Here is a 17,401-nt window from a genome sequence, read left to right on the forward strand (position 1 = left end):
TTGTGCTAAACGATTATTTAAAAAACATTTCGCAGAACCAGTATTCATAAATTGGGTTATTACTTCCGATGAAAAAAAAAAACAATATCAAATTTCTATCGAATAATTCATGAAAATATATTAACTTCGTAGAAAACCAGCATCAAAGTGTAAAAAATAATTCACTAATATGCAAGACATCAAATTTAATACAACATGTATAAAATTATGATAATATATCTTTTTATAAGCATTTATAAAATTATCCATAAAACTAATAAAAAAACATGTTTGTTTCCAAGAATTTAAACATAAAAGATTGAGTTTTATCTGGAGTAACGCTTGACGTATTTTGGGCATTGACCGCGAAATGATAATTGAACGTAAAACAAATTATACAAAATTAACAACAGCTGCAAGGAGGCTGAAATAGAGACATACTAGAACTAGATACATAACATTCGTCCACGTGTTATAAGTTATAATTATAATTGGAATCACAAGCCGAGGAGCGCTTATATGATTATGTAATTACAGGGTCTGATACTCGTAATACCCGTAATTAAGATATGAAGGTAAATAAAAGCGAAATTTGTGTGTTCACAACTCGTAAAATTGCGAGTTTGAGAGTGTGGACGAAGAAGTTGTCGGTTTTAATCGGTTTAGCACGTGCGAACACATCGCCGTCATTTTCCGCCACATCCACCACAGTAATTTGATACACGAACGGTTTTCCAATACTTTGATGTAGTCGTTACGTTTTAGAATTACCATTTTATGTTATTAGACTTGCGAATAGCTATCGAAATAAACGAACTGTATTACTATTTCGTGAAGCCTTAGAGCTACTATTATATCAAAGCTTGCTGTTCCTTGACAGAACCTATAAACCTATCATGATCAGATTTTCCGTATCATGATTAATCCTTGTATAGTCAACTGAAAAGCATACTTTTATTTTTGTGAAGGTGTTGTGTTTCTATTTGACAGCATATCCCTATATCGATGTCCGAGAATTGTTCATTGACTTTATAATTCGTGTTTTAACATCGCAAGAACGAAGATGAACATGTGCTGTTTCAATACCTAACTAATAAACTCGTCTTTTTAAAAACCACCGAATAAATGAATAATGAAACGAAAACCAAGACCCATTTTTGATGGGGCTGACATCATTTGTGGTCAATGAATCAATCACATACTGTTTTTATTTCGTTTTTACGTACAATTTATAGCTTTGTCGTGACTTGGAAAACGATTGCTGTGTATGCAACAATGTAGTGTAAATACACGTTTTGTCTTATATGTCAAGTCCACTGCTGAATCGGGCCGTTACTGGCGTTCTCGCTTCGCCGTCGTAAATGAATGGTACTGACCGGATCTGTCCATCAAATGTGTTAGGAACCGTCGTTCAAGTTTCTAAGTGAGAAATGTAGAAATCTAAAATCGTATAGCTATAGTCATTGTTAAACCGTCTTAAGGTACAATAAAGACTGTTGCTAATGAAATGTCGAAACAATTACTTTTGTCTGAAATTGTTTCCTTGCAAGAAAACTAGAATTCGGTGTAAATACACTCCAATAATGAGACAATTGATCAGTAACCCTAAGCTCGATATCACACTGTTGAGGTATTAAATAACAAGTCTATCACATACTTACTTAAGTTGATATTCTTTCAATTCTTTTACCTATTCTCGTTCAATACAATAAAGCTATTTATGTGAAGATCTCTTTGTTGTTCCTCGTACGGCTCGTACAATATCTATTTCAGGATGGAAACAAACAACAATGATGTTATAGAATAACAACCGCTACCTTTTCCACCCCGACCCAAGTCGTGTAACCGGAACTTAAATGTCAAGATAAAAGCACCCTTTATTATTATGTAATCAAATATAGCTTTCGGCAATACCATTAGGTTGAGATTATGAATAAATTACCTTCAGAGATGATAAAACAACAAAAACATAATTTTTCATAAAAATACAAGTTGATGGAAGTTACTTAAATGGCTCTTTTTTGCACAAACAAACTGAGTGGAAACGGCTTTCCACCTGAACAGGAAGAAATAACAAGGAGAAGCAATCAACTGTCAGAAACAAGATCTAATATAACAAGTATAACTGGATTACGACAATAACTGCTGAAATGTGTATTAACATACCTTCTAGCATTTCGGCAAAAAGCTCACCTTAAAAGCAAAGACTAGAATTACTTTGACCTCATTCAAAAACATAGCTAATCGATAAAGGTTTAAGGTAGGTTCGAAGCGAGTTCACATACCGAACACATGCCTATAGTCTTTAAACACAGCCGCTAACCGTGACCCTCACACAAGGTCATCCCATAGGTTATGGTCCCCCTGAATGAGGCTATTTCCGTAATATGAAACAACAAGCCATTCTTACCTACCAATAAAGTAGAAAATACACTCTCAAACCAATGATTAGGTAGTTATTAAAAGCACTGCTTGGTTTATTTAAAGTGAATAAAACAAATACTTAGTTGGTTAATTGCAGGTAGGATGGGCGCCTGCGTACGACCTGGTCACGAGAACTAGGTCAGCCCCTCCCTTCCCCCACAGCTTCTACGCCCTGATTCAACACTCCCAATATCATAACTAATGTGCGATATTCTTACAAATATATATTTTTATCGCCACCAATAAAAGAGAGAGGAAAGATGTGGTTCCCACGCAACTTGCAAAGATCAAGGGTTACTTAATGATACTTGTCACAGCCTACAATTTGTCTTTACTCGTGTTTATTTTTACTTTTTAAAGACAGGGCTTCTTCGACATAACTGCGAGGGACTGATGACCTTTTGCTATAGATAGAAAGCTAGTTATATATACGGCTTCAACCTCGGGTCACGGTCTTCATTATGTGTGACCCAAATACTACCAAAACATTGGAGCCACTACTAGAATACTTTTCGTTTGGGGAACAAAAGCTGGAGTCGTAAATATGAAATGTAATGTTACTTAAGCTTAGGTCTTTTGTAAGTCAAACGTTGATTGACGCAACTAGGTTACTAGATATACCGGCTATTAATAGTATTATTAAGTGGCTTCTCGTTTATAATTTTACATCTTCATACTCAGCGGTCAGTATACAGAAGCTTCATTTGATTTATTTAAGCCAGTTTTCCTAGTTTTGTTCTTTTTTGCAGTAGGTAGCCTATTCTACATCCGTCTAATATTCATTTGGCATTTTTTGCGTCATCAAATGATTATCGCTCGGATGCAAACTACCGTAATTAGATGTTTTTGTTTTGTTTATTTCTCAGATGACAGATTTAGTATTTGTTATAGATTTGTATTTTCATTTGAGGGTTTTTCTTGCCTTCCAAACAGCCAAAATCATGGCAAATGTATCAACTTGTACTGTACTTTGATAAATTTTTAGTTTTAGCAAATCTCTTGCTGGCGAGATTACAGTTACGAGATCACGCCTTAAATCTGTTGAAATATCGCAAGAGTCAACGGTTATATTGTTCAAACGAGTTGAATCGTCCATTTGTCCCGTGAGATTCAGTTTATCGGTCGTCACAGTAATTGAAGGGCCGTTAAAGCTGTCGCTGATCGTAGTCAATCAAGCGATAAGACGCCGCCGCCCCGCACCAATCGAATTTATTGCACGCTCACAAACACCGACTTAATTGTCGATTATTTGTTGGTGTATCGTGTTCTGTGATCGCGAACACCCAATCGTAACCAACGAAAACAAGAATGAAACTGGCGATTTAATGCGAAATATAAAGACGCATAAACTCCCGGCCGATAAATCACACACTAAAAAAGTTCACGTTTGCCACCTCAATACTCCAAACGTAGTTGAAAATCTCATAAAAACATAAAAGCTTTCCGACTATAAATCATTGCTAAATTGTTGTAGTCAACAGAGTTATTTTCAAGTAGCAATTCTTGTTTTTATTTCATAAATTGGAAGATGTGCCATGAAGTGACGAATTGCTGTAACGCGTTAAGCTGCTACTGGAATCCAATCTATGTCTTCCCATGTCGAATGAACGGAAAGAAACCAAGTTTGAGCCTTGAAGTTTTTTAATATTAGACGACCTATATGATAGTGGAGTAGGGGTAGTAACATCTAAACATGCAGGTATCAGTGATACGAACGTTGGTAATCTCCCGTGCAAGCCGGCTGCACCCGAAATAGAGTTCGTGCGTCTCCGGCCTCGCTCGGGCTAGATCGTTTATCTTTTTCAATCCGCTGTAATACAAACAAAAAGGTCAGAAGCCGACGACCTAGTTTCCGAGCGGCGAATACAAAGGTCACCCAGACATCGCTTCGGGAAGCGCTTGATAACGTTGGCAAGGCTGAGCGATGCACGCGAATGTTTGAGCTCGTGTTATGCAATAATATGATTCAATTCTAGTCGCTTTGAGCACGCAATCCGATATCGACGGTGTTCGACAGACTGATCTGGATGAATGGTCGCTGAGCATTAGCTTAGACCCAAATACCAATCTGAAATGCTATGAATGCTTGATGAATTTATGCAGGATTTATGATGTGTTTGATTCTAATGCTTTTAGACGTGAACATATAAACATATGAAAGCGTTATCCAATAACACTCACTATAAAAAGCCTCATAAAAAGAGTAAATTGGCAAATGATGTTAATATGTTTTGATGTGGCGACCACCTAGTGAGTAGTATGATTTCATTATCTATGCGAGGGCAATGATTGATACGAATTATATATTTCATAAGAGAACGCAAAATTACCTATTTGTTCCAGTCCAATGACTGAATATGATTTTGATTATTAAGTATTTTGTTAAGAACAGTACTCATCACGTAGAATATAAGTAGCTTTATGAATGCGTGCTTGTTACGACACGACGACACATGAGCATCGCAGCTTTTCGCGTAATTATACATTTTTTTATTTTTTTAAAGAATTTTAAAAAATGAGATAAACTTGAATCATTTTTAACCAGCCAGTCGTCATATATAAAACTTAAACAGTATTAAGGTCGGTCTCTTCCGAAATATTGTTGCGTTATGCACCTTTAAGTGATACCCTCAATTGTCAGCGGCGACTCCATTTTGATTAAAGTGACGTTCATTTAATAAGTAACGAGCAGTATGAGCACTGCTTCTTGCGAGTGGCCGCAATCAAGTGATTTACAGTGTCTGCTCGAAGCAAAGAGAGAAAGAGAGATATCGATTGAATTCAGCATTACTTTATTAATTTTTGTGCATACATTTTTAGATCAGTCTTGAAGATCAGAAAGAAACATCTTATAGAATAAAAAACCCAATACTTGTTTTACAATTACTGGTCTTATTCTGAGATTATTTTTTATTTACATTTTCTAAGCGCTTAATTTTTCGATCAGTTAAAAAACAATCTCCTAACGTTTTGTCTCTAAACTGAACTGTAAAACAGTCAATTTTATAAGGGTTTTTGTGTCTTCGGTACCCTAAAAAGACGAGTTAAAGTAATTTGTTTCCATATTCATGTCAGCACCAGTTGTGAAACTCCTTTGTGCAGTCGCCTTGAAGTCCTGAAGACCTTAATTTGCTAATGTAAAACATGTCGGGAAAAGTTCGTGTCGGGAGACACAATCTTCTCGTTTAATTAAGATTACGTACCTTATTTAAAATGTATTGGCGTTTGTAACTTACTAAATAGGTGAATATACATATGTTTTAAAGGAAGGAATTTCGTTTATTTCGGAGGAGCTCGTGGCTTAGTTTACAACAGCCGAACGGATCGATCTCTGAGGTTAAGCTACGCTTGCCGAGGTTGTTCCGTGGATGGGTGACCATCTTATACATATCGAGTTCCTCCGTGTTTCGGAAGGCACGTTAAATTGTGGGTCCCGGCTGTCATTTTCGAAGATCTTTGACAGTCGTTAACAGTAGTCAGAAAGCTTGAAAGTCTGACAACCAGTCTTACCGAAGGGTATCGTGTTAATACCCAAGAAACTGGGTTGTGGAGGTCAGATAGGCAGTCGCTCCATGTAAAACACTGGTATCCAGCTGCATCCGGTAAGACTGGAAGCCGACTCCAACATAGTTTGGAACAAAGGCTAAGCGAATATATATATACTTTTAGGAAAACTTATATACAATAAATAGAGAAGGCCAATATATTTTTTATACAGCAAACAGATTTGAAACAAAGGTGTAGATTCTTTGTTAAAGTGTAACTTACACTTTTGGCCTGAAAAAAATAAATTAATTTGAATAAACCGTTAAAATTTCATTTTACCTATATGTAATTTTTGTTTAATTTTCTGTATTTTTACCATGTTTTTTGAGCATAATAGCTTTGTGTGGATAATGGCAACATTGCAAACTTGTCCAATCATTTCTTAGTGGAACAACTCTACAATTGTAACATAATAACTATAGATACTCAATTAATTTTATAAGTTCTTATCTTTAAATGTAACGATTCCAAGTTCAATCACAAAACTTTTCTTAACATAAATCATCAAACTTGCAGCGTTATTTACCAAAGTTATGCAGCGACTCAATTTTCTCGTAACATTGACGAAATAAAATCTCCGTAGTTATTCAACTCCTACAACAAACAAAAATAACAGCTAATCTAGATTATCACTAGGCGTCAAATATTCGGGGCGATCATGAACGCTCTTATGCTGTAAACTTAAATTGTTTGTTCGCGACGACCTCGACATCATTCTCTTCCCACTTTTATGTCCGATCGGCGTCGTAAGGTCGCCCAGACCTTGCTTCTTTTATCTCTTTGCCGAAAACGTCATTTAGTCATTTGACCCATCGTACCTATTGCCAATTCACAAAAATAAACCCAACTTTTTTGGTCAACAATTAATTTTGTTTTATACTTTTATTGGTTCATTATTTATCAATAGTTTTTAACGTTTTTGCAAATGTCAGAATGACGAAAATGTTGAATAATTTGTCGTGGATTTGTTCTTTTTAATGAACCGTTTGTTTGTAATGCCAAATAAACAAAAACCAATGAGCCCAAAAATGTTGATTATTGATTAATGTTCTTAACCATAATTGAATGAACAGAATCTTTAAAATCGAAAAACAGGTCCCAATTAATTTGTTGAAGACATTATTATTCTTTAACTATATTAACTGATAATTATTTACTGATAATAAGATGCTAAATCATGACCCTAGTTATAATTTTGCTTAGCTTTAGTATATACTTCTTTAGGAATATTATTAAAATCAATTAGGTATGTCATGTTTTTCGAGCCATAAAACTCTTGACTTCTTGTTGACCGACCGTACTTGTCTCTGAGCCTTTCAGTAGGTAATTGTTAGCCTAAAAATAGATATTTCACAACCTGTGACTGACGTCGAGATAATAGGAGATTCTAGGTTAATATTAGCACCTGTATGACGTCATACATTATGTTCACGTCCCATATATCATGTAATATTAGCTAGAACAGTTACTAGGCTACCTGAATATGTGTCATGGTACGATTTCAATCATCTGCCCGACTTAACAAGGCTTTGTTTCACAGCTCTGAGCGTCTCTTGTTCGCGGAGTATTGTTCTCAGACTTCAACGTGACACTGATTGAGATTAGCTGACAGTTCGTGTATTAAAAATGTGAAAATACCCTCATATTTAATTCGATATTTTATTTTATACCCGAACAAATGTTTTTTTTTGTTTATTTGTATAACACTTTATTGTCATTGATGATTTACCATTTGTTTTTTGATGTTGGTATCTTAATTAACTTGTATTTTGATGCTTAGTCATAAATAAAATAAGAATGTCAGTGTTGGTTTTATTTGTTAGTCAAAAATAAGGTAAAAATAGTGATGTGACACCAATTAAATCGAATGACATATGTGATTTACATTGTCATAAAGATTACTCCAAAACCGAAAAAGAACGCGTATATTATTTAGTAACTTAAAAGAATGACAATTATGAAATTTTACAATCTGCATGTTTCAATATTTTTTTGTAAGGAAAAATGATAACTAGCATGTAATTCGTACAGTAAACACATTTCGAGTAAAGGTTATTTAACCGTAATATTTTAACACAGTGCATTCCATTTCTCACTTCAACTGATGAATATTAAAAGCTTGGACATTTTCCAATGTTAATTAATTTACTGTGTGCGGACACCGCTATCATTTTTCATTAATTACGATCATTTATGGATTGAAAATTGTGCAGCTACTGTTTTTATTGGTCGTATCTTTATATAACATACACAATATACACATATATGTATATATAAGGGATTTACTGGCTGGTTTTACCTCAGCCTGCGACCACGGCCAGTATTACCTTCGCCGAAATGTCAAGCAAATATATTATGGTAAATGTTATCATAAAAATAGTAGATAACTAAGTAAATGAAAGATTCATACTTACACACTGTCCGATAAATATGCTCAAGGTTTAATATAATTAGAATTATCCGTGTGTTTATTTTGTATCATCAGAAAAACAATCCCATCTAGGTATGATTCTGTCCAGATTCAATATAGAATTGGTGTTCATAACAAAAATCATAAATAATTGGATGTATCACTTGAAATAGGTTCAGTAGCATGTCATTGTACTAACTTTATTATTTTGTTTCTGTTGCATACTAATTATACACGTACATAATAAACCCGCTTACTTAATAGTTATTCACTTTTGTGTACCTATTATACGTTATTCGCTTCGCATCAAATTATACACTTATAATTACGGCTATAAAATTTGAATGAGCATAAATCTCAACTTATAATACGCCTACGGCATTTTTTGTTATAAATCAACAAGTTTTACGTTACCTAAAACGAAATGGAATATTCGCAATTTGGTTTTGAACTACCATAGAAATTCCAACTTGTATTCGATATTGGAAACACTGCGTTACATATTCGAACTATTCCGAACTCGAAAAAGCTTTGTATAAAAACTGCAATGGTATAAAGGTAAATGAATTTTCGTGTAGCAGCTAGACCCTTAGCACAGTCAATATGCAAATTATCTTTTTTCCGTTGAGTAAATCTACAAAATCGTGCCTTCGCCGCTTAGATAATGAATATAGATAAACTGGATACGTGAGCAACTCACTAATTAATCACACCTGGTTCGAGCCGCCCTCCGCCATTTCCTTAATTAAAATACTAGTTGATGTTTGCAAAGTACTAATTTGCTAATTTGTTGATGCGACATTAAAATAATGTTACAATGTATTTGAGATATTTAATAACCGGATACTACGTGATTTCACTACATTATAATATTATTAAAAATAATCATCTGCGTTATAGCTAGGTGTCTAGATTACAAAACGAGTTAGTATATTAATTAAGCGATAATAATCCAATTGACTAAAGCAATCAAGTGTCACGATTGATGAACTGTTAGCCACTATTTTTAATAAATTGTGTGTTAATTTTCAATGAATATTAATGTAATCATTTAAATTTTCTAACGATTATAATTCTGTTTACATTAATCCTGAAGGTATAATCAGTGAATAGTGTAAAACTATCGTGTTCTGGTTAATGAATGGGCGTGGAATATCCTTTCAGGGTTTTGGAGGTTCAATAATAATCGCTAAATAGGAAATCGAATATACGTTCTAATGTAGTATTTAAGGATGTAAAATAAATAAGAATAAAATAATATTATGATAATCGTGTACACTTACCTATCGGTCACCGGGGTGAACCCGGTGCTTCGCTTGGCTGCCGTTATGTTCTCCACTTTTCACACTTGCACTGACTCACGGGTAAAAAGGTAAAACTTACACTTTATAAATTGACTTAAAGCGGTATATGACTACAACATTACTTTTAATTTTATACGTTTCGATTCACCCGAATATATTGACGTTGCTTATTTAGACCTGAAACAAAAATAATATTATGTTACACACACAAATAAAAGCGTTAGGCACTGTACAATTTAGACATAATAAAAAAACTATTTCAGGGAGACCACAATACATAATAAAATGAGGCGTTCAATGTCATACGTGGTGCTCTGTGGTTCCTTTTAATCAAGGCGAATGCATATTGTGTCTATTTCGATCTCGCTTCACGAAATATATTGAAAGCGATGACGGGCGAGAAACAATGGGTTTGACCGCGAATTCATATCAACTCCACCGACAATGGCGAATAAGTCTTTCAGAGTCGGAACGGTCAACAGATTCGAACGAATAATTCGTACCCTTGCCCTTGAGTACGAAATGCACGGTCATTATGAACTGAGCTCGGGTATCGAATGCAATCTCCCGAGAGTGTTCGACGGACGAATATGCACTTTAGTTAAACGATATTTGAGTCGCAGTTCCTTTATTTGGACGGTGTAGACCTGCAGTTGGCCGTCAAGTGGATACACCGATGCAATGAGTTAGCTAGACTGTCTGAATGTCAAACCAATGATCGGCAGCGTCTGCTGCAACGCCGCAATAAAAAAATAATTTATTCGCGTCCGAGTAAATAACATAATGGCGCATTCATGAATTCGGGCCGAATGTTACTTACAACAACCTGACTCGCGTTATAACAGCCGCTTTGTTCCAAATCGGATCACTTGGGAAACGGCCAGAAAAAGAAAAGCACTGAATTCCAATTCAATTGTTTGCTTCCTAAAGAACAAAACTGCGAGTGCTTGGAAAAGTTACGCAAGAAAACGGATTGACTTCTCTAAAAACTTCAAAGGCGAATTACGGTGGTCTAATAAAACGTAGGCGTTATAAACAATTTCAATAACATAATTCGGGTTACATATAAATTAAATAATTTACAAGCGTAACCATTACATCTTAGCAAACAAATTATAGGCCACAATCATTGAATTGGAGCGTAGAATTTAATGACAATAAATATTTTATTGATCTAATTTGCATAAATAAATCGTAAGCAATAAATACAGCGTGTGCTCGGTATAAAAAACTTCTGGAAACATGTTGACAGTAGTTTTATAAGAAACGAAGGGAACAAAATGTACCATCAATCACAAAAAGTGGGAACTTTCACGACATATCCGAATATGATCGATGATGTTCACCCATCTTCCACGAACAAGTTTTACACGAAGGGATGTTTGTTTGTTAGTGTACACTTTACCTACATATACAATGTATGAAGAACATTGAAAATTGAATCGTTCCATGGTATAACGAAAATATTATACAACAATATTATTTTTCTAGAAACTAATAAAACCTTGGCTTTATCTCGTTAAATTGCAATAGTGCATGTTATTTTTAAATAAAGCTATATGAGTTGAAATCACCAATATTCTAAAGTATTTTCAATTCAAAATATTGATTATCTTTTCCTTGGTTTAATTATACAGTCCAAAGAAACTTAAAAGAAAACGCTTGAACACATGTACCGCCTCTCGGTCACGCACTGCAGTAATATAAATTGGAACATCGATGACTATTACAGATAACTTTATTGAGTTTCGCATCCAAAGCTGCATTAGTGGCTGTAATTTTTTGAGTTTGGATTCAGACTCAGCAATAGAAGTGTCGTATGTCGAAATTGTTGTTTTTACATGAGCGTGTAGTGGTGCGTGCGTCGAATGGTCTGAAGGTCGTCCATTGGGAGGTGGATCTAGCGAGGCATTGAACTATGAAATATAACCGGAAGACGGGGGCCGATGACTGATGAACGCTAATATGCGAATAGTAGGGCTGCTACAGTGTTTTAACAAATTATTAACGCACTATACATGCTTGAAGATTCGTTTACAAGAACACCTTTACATCGTGAATAATTTCGAAGAATGTTCTGTACGAACGTAATTTATTGAAGGAAATTGGTGAACGAAATAGTTAATCAGCTTTATTAACAGCTAAATATTATTTGAAGTCTTTTCTGAGGCTAAAATTATAAAAAAAGAACATTTTTGTGCACTTGGTAACAATCTGGCAGCAACCCTAACAATCGTAATTTTATTTGTATCGAAGCTGAAAGGAATTTGAATAAGTAAGTCATAATGTCAACGTTCCACGTAATGTGTATCGAATTTATAACAAAATCGATTCAATCGACTTCAAATATTCAAATGTCGACCTAATAGGCATTATGTCCGCGCTGCCGTAGCTACGCGATCACAAACCAAAACAAACTTATACGACCATTTTAAATCTCACTGTTTATGGTCTCTAAACCTGATTTTGAAATAGCCCGGCGATTTTTGCAATATGAAGTAACATCGATAGAAGCCCGCTTTATATGACTGCGTAATCGCAAAATAAATTGAGACCTTACTTTAATTTCCCTTACGGATCAAGCGAAAACCTCAAACGCCTAAGGTGCGTCGACCGAAAAGGATCGTGCATTTTATGACTGCAAAGTTGCACAAGAAAATAAATTTCTTTTATAATACAGAGCATGTAGATCGTTTCACAGAAATATGTTGAGTGAAATAAATTAACAATGCAAAGTCCGAGGATTCCTTGCAGAAAGTGTTAAAAGAGCATATTTCCACAAAGAAATATGGAATGTAAATTGCCGTCAGTCGTAGCAACTAGTTCGTAGGAAAATGACCTGTGGAAAAACTCCAATGTCTAGGTACAAATGTATGTGTAGGCGCAGGATTACACGTGCGCGTCTCTTTGTCGGTAAGTCGGATAATTGGCTAACAGAACCGGCTTCTATTCACTTAATGATTTGATAGATCGAGTTCCTTGCATTCGAAAACGGGCTTTAATTCATCGACGGGCTTCTTTTTAAAATAGCGAATGTTTTTTCTGAAATCGTTTTAAAAGTAAACGTTGTATTACGTAAATTCTTGTAATGTTGTGTTACCTTCGATTTCATTAGAAACAACCGCTATAAAATCTATTGAGTGCGCACGCTTGAAACGAGTCTGAGTGAAACTTTAGGCACACGGTGCAGGTTGCGCGGGCGCACGTTGCATTAGGTCAGTGAGGTACATTTTTGGTGCGCTCCACTCTTCGCCGACGGCAGGTATACATGTGTAATTATTTTTTGAACAGGACGAATATAAGTCAAATCTACAATTACAAAGCAGAATCACGTTTCGGTTGTTGCTTCGCAGCCTCAGTTGACGCAAGCCCACATTGTTTTAAGTATCAATACACCCGAAACGTAACCTTGACGGCAACTTAGAGGACGTCTAAATGTTTTTTTTTTGGCTTTGAAACTTTTTGCGTCGGAAACATATTGTCTCACAATGGTGCTGAGTTTGAAAGGAATACATTAGTTGAGCGGTCGATGGCTCGGGTCGAACCTTCTTCGTGTTTAGGTATAAATCGGATACACGGGGCTAAGCGTAATGCTTCAATACTAATGGGGGTCTCGAGACAAAACCTTTGCGGCCATGTTCATATCCGAGCGGTCAGTAAATTACATTTAGATTCCGGTTCATTGGTAGAATCTAATTTACGAACGGCCTCTGTAATTGTGTGGTAGATTAATGGAAAATGTCTTGCTTCTTAAATCAAATAACAATGGTGGCTGTGGTAATTAACAATAATTTAGCACTGAACAACGGTATAAATATTCCAACTTTATTGCTACTAATTTTAGGCACATTGGGTAGGACGACCATTTCGAAAAAGAATAGTGAAACCGGATCCACATACGCTAACTAAATTTCAATTAAACATGAAGTAAAAAAAAACATTCAGGGTTTAAGTAATTTATCTCAAAATAATCGCTTTATAGTCGTCATTCGCAATTAAAATTCTATCAAAATCAATTTGCACTAAAGACCCACTTTTAAACAAAAAAATTTAGGCGCAAAAATCAAGTTGTATGAACTTTCTCTGGTGACCTTGACTGAGGCATGTGCCTCTCGAATCCAATCAAGATATTCACAAGAGATTGATAGTGATCTTAGCTTTATTGGAAGATATTTGTCACTATAATTAATCGAACGCCCTTTATTAAGGAACTATCGGCTTTTGTTTTTGTTGCTACTTGTGGTTACTGAGAAAATAATAGGCTTCATGAAGATGTTTCTTCTGTATTATCGAAACAACGTTCGGTCTTAAGCAATCAAGTTTTGAATATGAAGGCGATATTAATTAGTCTTAAACCTATCTCATTATTCTTAGTAAACCATAATATTCAACTGGAGTTAGATAATTATGTGCAGTCCTTCGTACTAACATAAACAACGCTCTTCGTATGTAGAGCTTCCCTATAGTTTAAATAGTGAAAACATATAAAATCATATCCATTGTTAACAAAATTACCAAGGAAACACATGGAATAATTTCTATAGAATTAAACCTTGAGCCGAATTTGTTTCTTTCCTTTGAAAGTCCACAATAATCCTGTACAGAACAATCGATATTTGTGAAGTTATTATGAAGGGTTTCCTATTATGTGTCGAACGAAAATATCAAGCTTTACAAGTTCCCTTTATGTAGGCGTTTAACACAATCGACGCTTTTCACTTCGAGTTTAAGGAGTTAAACGTAATCGCCATATTGTTACCAACTGAAATTTTATGGATTCCGATTTTTGGGACCTCTGTACATTTAAAGGTTGCTATAGGTGAAGTGCTTTTTATAAGTCACTGTGCTCTATAAGATATGAACTTGCAGTGGGTAATAAATATCGAAACATTCGATGATTCGATTGATTGAATGATCGTCATTGTTGTTGTTAAGTATGCAAATACTTAATATCGAAATACGTTAATTCAAAAAATTAAATAAGTAAATTAAGATTTTGACAACATGGTTTTCGAAAAAGTTAATACATTTTGTATCTTCTACTTTTGTAATAAACATTCAAAAGTTGTTTAATAAGTTTGGCTACATTAGCCTCTAGTTTATTATTTATAACATGTATCAAAAACACATTTAAGTAATTTTTACCAAGGTTCGTGGCATGGTAAAAGTTTAATAAACGAAAAAGCCTCTACTTTATTTGTAATAGATTTTGGGGAAGTTTTTTGTCCCGCCCACTGGTAGTTTCCACTTGTAGGCTGGGGGCTATGTCAATGTACCTTTTAGAAACATGTCAGTTACGATGTACGGGGAAAATTGATAGGTTTATTTAACTTTGTACTAACAAATACCTATTTTTCTAAACAGTTTTTCCTGTTATAAGGCATGGCTGCGTTGGAGATAAGCGGGTACAAGAGCTGACTGATTACTGTAAGCTCTGAATGGTCCGTGAATTGCTGCAGTATGAAATGTTCGTGTTCAGAAGACCACAAATTGTACTGCTAGATTTGAAGTAGGGAGAGCAGCGTCGTATTGTGAGAATCATATTACTATTTGGTTATTCATCGATATCTTTAAGAATAACTAACATATGTTTTGAAAAAACTGTTCTATTCAGGCTTTCAAGTTGAACCTAGTGAGAACAATGTCTATCATTATTATTAACCATATATTTTGATAACAAACTATTTAATTTGTCTTCAAACACAAATAAACATTGTAGTTAAACCCAAATGGATACACAACATGAATTGATTTAACTTAATGTTCCTAAACTTAGTAATAATTTGAGCAGTGACGTGTTTATTTATGTTTCAAAACAACCAAAGGTTATTGAACTAGCTTCATATTAATGCACTGAAGGATGCAATTCTCAGAATATTGCAAACATATTCGACTCTCGAAGCTTGTAACAATAGCTGGTGTTTGTGCCGTTTTTCTAAGAATCATTCGCCTAGAAACCGTAATACTTAAAAGTGGTGATTCCAAGGCCGTCTTCTTAATATTCGGTTTGAGAAAATTATCATAAAATTTATTGTCAACCGTTCTAAAAATATAAATTGGTTAATTATTGAATTTTAGTTTGGTTGCTAAGGTCACTTTACTACATTTAAACTATGATTTTGTAATTCTTTGCTTTTGTAATTTTAACCTATTTTTATCCTACTGTTGAACAAGAGTCTACTGGACTGAAAGATTTTGGATAGGAGGGGTCTTCAGACCACCACGCAGGCCAAGTGCGTGTTGTGAACTTTGCTTATCTTCAAAAACTTTTAGACATGCAAGGTTTCATCGTGATGTTCTAATTCACCGATAGTGAAGCCATCGGCTTATTGTAGGATCCTTGCATTGGATCTTCGCACTGAATTACATTAAAAAAAAATGAAGAAACGAAAATAATGAAGCCCAACTTTAGTTTCCCTATTAACATAGACTCAATAGGTGCTCGTTAAAACTGAAACTCTATAAAGTTCTACAGGTTTTATAAAGTTGAAATTACCAAGTTTTTTCCTCATTCAAAGTGAAAATTTTCTTAAACAACAGAAAATTTTACGTAATAGGATAAATATAACTTTATTGAAAACTACCCGATACTTGGGGTTTTGCTTACAACACATGGCTCGTTGGTGGCTTAAAACTTCGGTAAAACTATGAAGGTAGAAGGTTTAATTTACTATTTATTAATAAGAATGAGTTTATGAGCGACATACACACAATATTTCTTACTGTAATTCAGCAAGTGTGCACGCATATTCTAGTTACAAAAGCAATATAATATCCGTGTAACATTCGTGTAAATAATAGCGTAGTTTCGTTCAATCTGGGAAGAGGAATGGTGACAACCTGAAACCTAAATATCGCAGGGTTTCCGGCCAATCTCACGACCTCGCTTAATAATTCCTTCTGGTATAAGACTTGTCCAAATTGCTACGATTTAGAGTGATTTATCTTGAGACCCTGGCTAGATGACCGTGTTATGTGACCTCCACTGCTGTTTAAACGAGCGCACTAATTCCTGGGACAGAAAACCTAATCATCCAAGTAGATATACCTACTGGAAAATGTAGGGACATGTTATATGAATAGTCTACTTCACATTAGATTATACCTATGTAAGTGTTACTGCTACGTCATCTCGACATCTAATCGCATTTGATCTATCTTTACCATTTTTTATACCGGCTTTATTTCGTAACCTATAACAGCTAGTTTTCTTTTGCCCAATTTTTTTTTTATCCTAAATCAGTCTTCGTTTTGGTAGTCAGGTTAGGTATACTATTGTTATAGTTGCGGAAAACTGCGATTCTACCAAAACAATATCGCGACAATCCGAACAGTTATTTATGTCAAAATATTAATATTTCTAATACTAGAGTAGTATTTAATTATTCATTACAGCTACATCATCATCTACCTATTCAAATATCTTTGTCAACGGAGCTCTATTAGAAACTTTAAGAGCTTCTTTTTAATGGTACCCGAAATTCTTAAAGGACTGTGGTAATCGGACAGGCCATAAACATATTTTATCGACCGTTTAATTTTCTATTCATGTATGTTTTTGTTTGTTTTTAAAAGGTGTGTATCTGATATGCATTAGTGTACAAGGTGAGACGTCTAATAAAATGTTTACGATGCCAGTGGCTGGTAGATCTGTCGATAAGACTTGGACATAGTTGGGCGTTTTCGTTTGTCATCGTACGATTTAAGAGCCATTTGATACCTACGAACTGATTATTAA

General features: G+C 34.8%; 1 protein-coding gene across 1 annotated transcript in view; it reads right to left on the minus strand.

Moving 5' to 3' along the window:
- EcR (Ecdysone receptor) overlaps window positions 1-17,401 on the minus strand; it is a 225,986-nt gene that overhangs the window by 205,004 nt on the left and 3,581 nt on the right. The window contains exon 2 of the mRNA XM_076113632.1: window positions 9,643-9,840. The gene's annotated coding sequence lies outside the window, so the exon portion shown is untranslated. The remainder of the gene's footprint in view (window positions 1-9,642; window positions 9,841-17,401) is intronic.

Source organism: Anticarsia gemmatalis, chromosome 4, assembly GCF_050436995.1.
Source record: "Anticarsia gemmatalis isolate Benzon Research Colony breed Stoneville strain chromosome 4, ilAntGemm2 primary, whole genome shotgun sequence".
Lineage (NCBI taxonomy): Eukaryota > Metazoa > Arthropoda > Insecta > Lepidoptera > Erebidae > Anticarsia > Anticarsia gemmatalis.